The sequence below is a fragment of the Megascapheus bottae genome, chromosome 6, assembly GCF_031878675.1.
Source record: "Megascapheus bottae isolate mThoBot1 chromosome 6, mThoBot2.hap1, whole genome shotgun sequence".
Lineage (NCBI taxonomy): Eukaryota > Metazoa > Chordata > Mammalia > Rodentia > Geomyidae > Megascapheus > Megascapheus bottae.
In genome coordinates, this window is record NC_143514.1 from 3,474,920 (window position 1) to 3,485,058 (window position 10,139).

Here is a 10,139-nt window from a genome sequence, read left to right on the forward strand (position 1 = left end):
GGTTGCACTTCCCATAACTAAGTGTCCAGGACCAATCTTCTACTTGACCCCTCCTCTCCTACACTGATAAGGAATAAACACATGAGTATTTAGAAACAGACACAAGTGGTATAACATTAACTTCTTTCCACACCACTCCCATATGCAGCTCTCCATCTATGTCATTACAATACCCTTAATCTAAGGTAGCTAGAGGGCCAGGAGTTTGGCCTAGAGCTAGAGTGCTTGGCTAGTATGCACAAAGACTCAGGTTCCATTCCTCATTGCCACATACATTTAAAAAAAAAAAAAAGAGCCGGAAGTGATGCTGTGGCTAAAGTGGTACAGCTCTAGCCTTGAGAAAGTCCAAGGACAGTGCTCAGGCCTTGAGCCCAGGACTAGCAGAAAAAAAGCAATGATAGCTAGAGACTGTCACCGCATTCCAGGGCCTCCTGGAATGTTGGATGTTTTCAGATAAGGAATTCTCACAACAGAGGGGCTATCAGAAGCCCTCCAACTTCCCTTCAACTCTGTGAAGCTGGATGTCCACAGAGAAAACAATGACTTCTCCTGGTCTCCCTGAGTTTCCAGTAACTAAACTCACCTTACCAACAGATGTTCACAGATTCTCAATCATCATCATGCTCCATTTCTGTCCCACAGAATATGACCACTGTCAATTCTGGGGAACACACACTCAGGGTCCCAAATCATGGTATTCCCACTCAATTGACTTCCTCAAGGAGTTATTTACTACTTTCCCTTCTAAATTGTCTACATATCCTACTATCTGCCCCCACCCACAGAACGAGAAACACAAGCTTCTGAATGATCTAGAAACAGTACAAAACAACTGGTTCCCCTTTGCTGCCTCACAGCATGTTTTTCACTTGTAGCATGTTATTAGCAGTTTGTGCATATCCCCTTTTTAATGACTGTCAGTTCATTCCAGTGAGCCTACAGTCCAGAAGAGAATACTGCCAGCGTGTCACAGAAGGAAATGTAAGTGTCTTCCTGAGCTCTGAGCCACCCAAGAAAAGTAAGCAGTTGTTTAGAAGCACAAATAAAGCACTAAAGTTTGTTTGTAGACCTAAAATGTAAGGGGACCAACCTGAGGACAACACCTTCACCCATCCTGCCTCTCTAGAGACAGCATGACCTGACTTGTACTTAATAGGTGATAGGCCAGTGGCTGCTTGTGTGGACCACACAGGTGATCTGAAAGAAACTCAGTGGTAGTAGAGTCAGAGATTGAGTTGGTGGCTGCTTCTGTCTTCCAAGAAGAAATAAATCAACTGCAGTGATTGTTGTGTAAAGACTTACACGGGCTTTGAGATCCCATGCTCAACAGGTCTCAGAGATGACCACAGCTGAGCTTTACAACCCAGCTGCACACACACCTCCATCCTACCTCCAGGGGAGCTGACCTTTGAACTTTGTTTTTCCTGCTGATCTTCTGTCTAATACAACCCTTCTCTCAAACTCCCTAAACCTACCTAAATGTGGACTAAATACTTTCATTATGGAACGGCTAAAGTTTTGCCTGTTTGGGGGTTCTGAAGCTATTAACAGGGTTACCATGTTGTGAAACCTACGAGACATTTTCAAAACTGTCTGAATCTGTCTTTTTCTTTACTTTCTTTCTTTTTTTTTTTGAATTAGGAAAAGATTTATTTCCAAGCTCTTCAAAGATGAGAACAACAGAAAGTCTAATTCTAAAAGTCCCCAAAATAAATGAAAGGCATATTACCCATGCAAAACCCTTGTAATATGAAGAATTCTTTGGGTTGTAATATTTTCTCATTACTTTAACCATTTTTACTGTCTTGTTTGTAGGTCACAATTTACACATTTTTAAAAGACAGAAAGCAAGTAGCTTTGATTTAAGGTATCACCACAACAATAAAGAAAAACAACTTAAGAAAAAGATCAGATTTCCTTCATACAAGATGGGGAACCTAATACACATCATTAGCATGAATTTTTCCAAGTTTATTAAGATAACTTCTCCCAAGTTTAGTGTTTAAAACAAATTATATTCTCATTTAAAAAGGAAAATCTCTTGTTTAAAAAAAAGACATATTATGGTTAGTAAAACTTGTTCTCCTAAATTTTATAATTTACCTTCATTTAGTAACTGTAAGTTTATGAGAAAACAACACATTTCATTATAGTATAAAAGTCTTAGGAACAAGTTACAAATAATTGTTTTCATAAACAAAAATGTTTTCCTTCCTAAAGGTAAACAACCAGTAAATAACACACACATAATATCCAAATACAGAAAAACCAGAAATTCACTAATTAAAGAGGTGCATTTTGGTATAATTGCTGGTTAGGGTGGTTGTTTATCTTAATACAAAAGCATTTCAGCAAAAGAACTAGGTCATTATTATTTGGAACTGTACTCTTTGACTCAGTTACCTTAGTTGGGTAGAAAACTGTTCATTTCTACAAAACTCTGGCTATCCAGCCAGGCTACAGAAAAGTTCTGAAATATATAATAGTCATTTGAAAAGTGATTTCTTCAGACTTTGTCACTTTGTACCTGAAGGCATTACTCAACAAACTTCTTCACTGCACTCTTTCAAATAAAGCACCATACCTGAGTTCCTGGAAGGGACTGCTTCCTGCTGGAACTCCCACCCGCAGGGCATCCTTACAGGCATTATGTATGCAGTACTGCTGAAGTTCTGCAGCTGCCTGGGAGACATTGATCCACTTCAAGGTGGCTTCCACCTTGAGCAGCTCCACCAGGGGCTGCAGGGCACTGACGCTGGCCCTAGAGGACATGGCCATAGCAGTGGGTGGAATCCAGAATCTGTCTTTTTCTGAAGTGCAACCCTAGCAATCCCAAGCAACCCCAACACAATACACACGCACGCTAGCACACACATTTGCATCTCCTTTGTTCAACCTAGGGTGACATAGTTCCTCAGAATTTGGACAAATGGGTTGGAATTTACTGATATGGTACTGACTCAGAAAATGGAGCTTAGGGCGCCATGAAGTCATGGTGAGGACTGCAGCAATGTTGCCACCAGTTCCTAAGCCACTGGGTAGATTTAAAGGAGGATACAAGATAGAAAGCATGGCTTCCATGGGTGTGTCAGGAAACAAACAAGAAAAAAGGGAAATTCTGAATCTCTTGGTTATCATATTGCAAGGTGTATGGAGTAAAACCAAAACAAAGAACCAGGTCACACTAATGCTGCACTGTCAAAACTTGACACCACTACTCTCACACAGCAGACCTCCAAGAACAGAACTGAGCAGGGACCATAGAGCATCTCTAATCCCTTTGTCCACTGTGCTGCATTGTCAGGTAAGGGCAATTCCAAGAAACTACGGAAGCCAAGACTGTTTGTTGACTTACTCAAATGGATTGGGAGGGTAGCTACTTAGGATCAGGATGTTTAGTTTGAAACACTGAATGAACAATGGAAGAGGATTTGGGGGTTGATACAGGAACTACAACTCTGGATGGAATTATTTCAGAGAGCTCAACTCCCACCTGTAGAATGGAGGTCTAACTCTTCATGATTAAACCCTGACTCTGGATTCCCCTCTACAGTGAGGCTGCATTTCCTGCCACGGGTCATGAGTGATTATTTGCTTAAGGAAAGCAGGCCAGGATGTGATTTTTATCAGCATTCAAGCTACTCTGTTCAGTCATGTGGATGCCTCACCCCCAGCTAATCCCTCTGTCAGAATGGTCTGCTTGGAAAGCCAAATACTAGAAGCCCTCCTCTCACCCCTCAACCAACTTCTCATGGCATTCATCAAGTGCTTAGGAATGTGGAGACCTGTCCAAATGATAAGCTAATTTCACTTGTTAGCGACATAGTGTCCTTTATCTTACCCTCTTCTCCTTTCTCTGTAGTTTTTCCCCCTGAATTTCAGATGTATCAACATTTTATTCTCTTCTGAAAAACATTACTTTTTACTCTGCACAGGAGTCTGGAGCTTCCTCTGAAGTCTAAACACAGACCTCCCTCACAACCCAGCCATATTATTCATGAACCACCATATGCTAAGGACACTTGCACATCCATGTTCACTGCTGCAGTGCCCACAATATTCAAGATGTGGAAAGAGCCCAGATGCCCCTCCATGATGAGTGGATCCCAAAATGTGGTACCTATACACAATGCAATTTCAGATGGCCATTAGAAAGAAAGAAATAATGTGATTTCCAGGGAAATGGATGAAACTAGAACAAATGATGTTTGGTGAGGTAATACAAGTTCAGAAAGACAAAAAGCACACACTCTCTCTGATGTGAAAGTTAGATCTAAAATACACTGGGAAATGATAAATTAAATAGGATTAATAGCAAAAGAGGAAATTCTTAGGAGAGAAACTCAAAGGCACAATAGATAAGGGTCTGTTCATATTTATATAAACCATAAAAAGAGAGAGTGAAAAACAAACTCTAAGAGGCACAAAAAACAGACCTCTCTTTTAATTATATATATATATATATATATTACATTTTAGTTTTTGATGGTTCTGCCTTTCTTTATGGATGGTATGTTCAAGTGTGTGTCTTTGGCAGGATTAGGGGATGTGACAGAAATCCAGGTGAAAAGGGTAAAAAGTGTAGGAGTGGAGCTCACTAGACAGTAATGAAAGTGAACTATATGACTGCTTGGTAGAGACTGGAGGGAAGGACAGGGAGAGATTAAGGGAATAGAAGGCACACTATAAAATGAAATGTGCTCATTACCTGTCTCATGTAATTGTAATCCTCTGTACATCACCTCCAGAACACAAAAGTAAATTTAAATTTTTAATTGGTTTTTGTGAAGGTGACTAGACAAAATGAGGACCCAGGACTCCAGAACAGGGAAGACAATTTCAATGTTCTAAGGAATGGAATGAATGTAATGTAGGAGGGAACAGGCTTTCACTAATTAATTCTATTAACTAAACTTCTACAAAGATTTTGATGCATGATTCATATAGGATGAAGGAAAGGTATCTTATTTAGCATGGATATTCTGTAAAGAGTTCATGCATTTATCTCAGTTGGGAGAAGTCAGAAGAGCAAGAGAGTACAGAGTATAAGCAAACTGATATGAACCTGCCTAGTAAATAGGACAGAAGTCTAAATAAAGACTGCCTGGAATCCAGTGGGGAGACAGAATAGTACAAGTTGGAGGTCAGCCTGGAGATTAACAAAAAGCCAAAGTCCCTTGGCCCAAACATTAGCTAGGAAGCCTGTCTTTATGAATGAATGAGGGTAAAAGACTGTGGGGGAGGTATAAAGAATCCTGGACTCTAAAATGTAATCCTGTGGGTGACCAGAATTGGGTAAACTGAAAGGTTTTCACATGATCTAAGTAAAAAGCTGTGCTTCCTTTACATGAATGATTGATGGAAAGTGTTGCTCCATCAAAAAGGATCTGAGTTCACCCAGGTGACATCTACAGTGAGATTATTCTAGAGAATTTCCACCAGATCCACATTTACTACCTGAGTGGGATCAAACCAAAGAAGAAAGCATGGAGCATCCCTCTCCCATATTGACTTTTATTTAAGACTAGCACAGTATTGCAATGGGATTAAGCAGGCCACAGTAAATTCTGGGTATATCCAAGGATATTGAGGGAAGGCAAGTAATTAAAAATAAAAACGAGGAGTACTGATTAGCAGAACACAAGCCCATCAGTGACACTTTCATTCAGACAGCTGGCATTCTCTGGCACTGATTCACAATGACCAAGTGGACCTCTCAATGGATGTAGGAATGGGAGTCCTGCAGTGATGCATAGATGACACTAATCAGACTTGTTTGTCTACCATGAGGCAATTAATGTCACTGAGAACTGTTATGTCTGCCAGCAAAGAGACAGAGAGTACATATATCTTAAATCATCACTGGCCAGTTAGACATATGCCTCTTTCCCTGGGGTACAGAAGCAAATACAAGTCAGTGGACTTTGCTCCTTAGTACAAGAGAAAAACACTCAGTGCTACGGTAGAAGTAGAACAACACTTCACTTAAGGGAAAGATCAACAAAAAGAATAAATCAACCAAGGAAAAATGAATTACTGGGTGGGTAGAGGATGTGTGTGTTATGTTTATGTGTTTATGAGAGAAAGAGAGAAGGAGAGAGAAAAAAGACAGAGACAGAAGCAGAGAATAAGGCCATGACTACAAAACTACAGTACCCACAGGGAAGAATGAGGAGCAGGCAGTTCAAGGGCCAGCACCACCACCCTGCATCACCAGGCCAAAAGTGGATCACAATTACTGTTCCCACCATTTCCATCCTTCATATCCCTTTAAAATGACCGCAGACTTGGATGGCCTATTGTACTTTACCCTATCTGATGCTTATGCTATGACTGCAGTAACTATACTGACAGAGCCTTCCTCTGTTTCCAGATCCTCAAATGACTGTAAGGAAGGCAGGAGGTAGAAGCTGGGGGGAAGCAGAATAGAAGCATGGCACATCTCTGGTCCCAGCTACTAAGGAAAGAAAATAGGAAGGTCATAATCCCAGATCAGCTCACTAAAGGACCAGATACTGTCTCAAAACAAACTGAAAGTAGAAGGTTGTGCCTCAAATGGAAGAGCAGAGGGTGAGGCCCTGCCTTCAGTTCAAAATATTGCAAAAACAATTTAAACAAAAGGCCCCCATTTTCTAAGAATGAAGAAAAATATTGAAGATCATTAGGCTCAGGAAAAGAATTTGACTCATGAATCTATGCTGTTCTACCTCTCTAAGAGCCACCTCAGTTCTGGAACAGGCCAGGGATGTGGATGATCCTGCGTGGCCTCTGTCCACAGTGGTTCTTCCTTGGAGTGAGCTCTCCCTAGCTGACTTCCAACCTAAAGGGTTAACTCTGAAAGGACAAAAGCTATATCTCATTTACCTCTTCCTCTAGACCTTAGCTCAAGTTCTATTAAAAAAAAATCCACCACCTACAAATGGGTTACACTGATAGGTAGTTTGAGACTTTAAAAAACAGGAATATGACCCAGCAATCTCCAGACTTAAAGGCCTGCGCTGCCAGCAATCCCATGTCCCATATCTCAGGGAAGCCACAGCTTGCATTATGTGGCAGTCTCCCTTGTATATCATCATGATTGAGCCACCCACAATTCAGTACTCCTTCATCTCTAGCCACCTGAGTGTTACTGGGTAAAGGGAGGGATTCAAAAGTGTGTAGTGTTACTGGGTAAAGGGAGGGATTCAAAAGTGTGTAGGCTTTTAAAATCTTTGATTTCTTCTAATTAGGGTTGGTCCACTCAATACATATAATAAAGAGAGAGAAAGAGTAGAGTTAAGGATAAGAGATTATGGTAAGGTCAGTAAAAACCATATTTCCTTTCCACAAAACAGATTGAAGGGATTTTTTTCATACTTGGGATTGAATCCACCCAGATCCTTACCAATTCTGGACAGGTGGTCTACCACACTACCAGATATATTTGGGGAGGTTGAATAGAAGGAAGGAAATGGAAAAAGAATCCTCCTCATACGAAAGGACAAATATGTTGGTCCTGAGAGCTGAAATATTCCTTCAACAAAACAAAAATTAAAAATAAGCCCACTGATAAATTATCTGGAGACTTTTCAGGTGGTTGAAATCCTGGAACAAATAAACTCAAGGACTCTGAGTGGTCACTTCAGCACATTCAAATCAATGAATTATGAGTCACAATCACTTGTGGTTCAGAGCTTTGAAGTAAAACAAACAAACAAAAAAACCCTATGTTGCTACAAAGCCAAACTTCTACCCAGTAATCCTAATCTATTATAATTATCAGCCAGAATATCACATGTATCAATGCCAAATAACTGTGTATCATCTCAGTGTGATTAAAGCACTTGATTCTGTTCTACATAGCAGAATCAACTCTCATTGCTCCTTGGCCACATATTAACTTACCAACAACAAGAAAGCATATAGTCCTATTCATTGAAGATGACAACATTCAATTGGCTTTCTTCTAGGAAATTTACATCTTGCCCACTGCAGTGGCTGCAGTAAAGCCTCTCAAAAACATATGCTAGAAACTTAATTCTACCTCTAATCATTTTGAGAGGTAGTACCTAGTACATAAGGATTGGGCCCTGGAAGCTCTTCACTAGTAAATAGGTTGATCTCACTCTTTTGGACATGGGTTCATTACCAACTCAAGAGCTTCCTTACATAAGGCACAGTATGATTGGGCTGGCCACAGGTCATCCCTTCTTTGCTCTTCTGTCATTAGATGAAGCACAAAGAAAGCCACTGCCAAAGACAGCCTCTCGTCCCTGACTCAAGTCTCTGAATCAACCTATTTGTATTCATTATAAATAACCCACTGTCTCCCGTTATTATTCCCACTGTATTCCCATAATTATTATTCATATTGGTGGGTCATGGGGCTTGAACTCTGGGCTTGGTTGCTGTCCCTGAGCTCTTCAGCTCAAGGATGCCTCCCAATCTCTGGACCTGGGTTTTGTCCCTGAGCTCTTCAGCTCAAGGCTACTGCCCTAAACCTTGAGCCACAGCCCCACTTGCCATTTTCTAGTGATTATTTGGAGATAAGAGTCTCAGGTTCTTTAGTACCCAAGCTGGCTTTGAACTGCAATCCTCAGATCTCAGCCTTCTGAATAGCTAAGGATTACTGGCATGAGACACTATGTCAGGCTTGGTTTTCCCTTTGTTGCAGCACAGAACTGGCTAAACATCCATAAAGTTTGAATGTACTAACTGGCATTTGATTTCCATGACTTACTTTTTGTTGTTGTTGTTCATGTGGCTTGAACTCTGGCCTGGGCACTTTCCCTGAGCTCTTCAGCTCAAAGCTACTATTCTATCCCTTGAGTCACAGTGCCACTTCTTTCTTTTTTTTCCCTAACTGGTAAATTCATGTTTAAAATTACCTTTTTATTTTTTTATTTATTTATTGTAATGTATAGAGGGATTACAGTTATATTCACCAGACAGTAGGTGCATTACTTCTTGTCGCTGTCCCCTCGGCCGGCAAGGAAGACGCAACACGTGAGACTTCTTCTCGAGCAGCAGTTTATTCAGCAAGCTTACAGCTATGCCGGGTCGACCCCGACTTCCTCAAAACCCTGGGCTTTTATAGGCCCATCATCCAATCACATTTGCTTTCTTACAATTCTATAGCCAATAATATAAGTATACCTCTATAGCACATTCTAAACAAGTAGCAATATGGCATTACACATACTTCCAATCATGCATAAAGCTCAAGAACAATCACATCTTTTCCTGGAAACTTTCAGACAAACAACTCAGTGGCGCAACCACAAAGGCGGATGCCAGCGCCATCTTGTAATGGCGAATGTAATAGCTCTCTACAACTTCTCACACATTGACACCCCTTCTCCTGTTTTTGTCCCCATTTTCCTCCCCTTACCCCCTCCCAATCATCTTGTTTCCCCCCCCCCTTTCCTTTCCTATTTCAAATAAACAAATAAATGCATATACAATATGCCAGGTAACAAAGTCAGATATTGTAGCAATATGAGATTAACAAAAGGACAACAAAAGAGAAAAAATAGCATAGTACATTAAGAACAGCAATCACAAATGGGAACAAAACGTGAGAAGGGGTGTCAATGTGTGAGAAGTAATGTACCTACTACCTGCCAAATATAACTGTAACCCCTCTATACACTGCAAAAAAAAAAAAGAACAACAATAATCACCAAGATAAAGCTCCTGTTTCCATATACCACTTCTGGTTTCTGGTGGTTAATTGGAGATAAGACTCTCATCGACTTTCATGCTCCGGCTGGCTTTGAACTTCAATCCTCAGATCGCAGCCTCCTGAGTACCTAGGATTACAGGCATGTGTAACCAGTGCCCAGCATCACTCACTTATTAAGAGACCACGTATGTAGCATTTGGGTACAATGGAAAATCCTTTTTTCCTGAAAAAAAGCTTAAACTTGATATTTGCTAAATAAAGCTCTGAAGGATAGTAAATGTCCTACAAGTCCAAACACGGAAGTGTTTTTGAAGCATTGAAATTCAGATCTCAATGGGAGAACAATATCTACAACATGGAAGAATGGGAATTCTCAAGTACCTGCACTTATACAACACAGCTTCCTACAACTGCAGAACACATACTATTTAAATTCATAATCTATGTTCTCCCACAGGGACCATATGCTAAACCA

The 10,139-nt window shown here is 40.5% G+C and overlaps 1 long non-coding RNA gene and 1 pseudogene across 3 annotated transcripts in view; both read right to left on the bottom strand.

Annotated features, from left to right (window-relative positions):
* The window catches only part of LOC150061210 (uncharacterized), a 172,094-nt gene that overhangs the window by 127,436 nt on the left and 34,519 nt on the right, over positions 1-10,139 (bottom strand). The window lies entirely within an intron of this gene.
* On the bottom strand, positions 2,554-2,772 carry LOC150061214 (guanine nucleotide-binding protein G(I)/G(S)/G(O) subunit gamma-10 pseudogene; annotated as a pseudogene).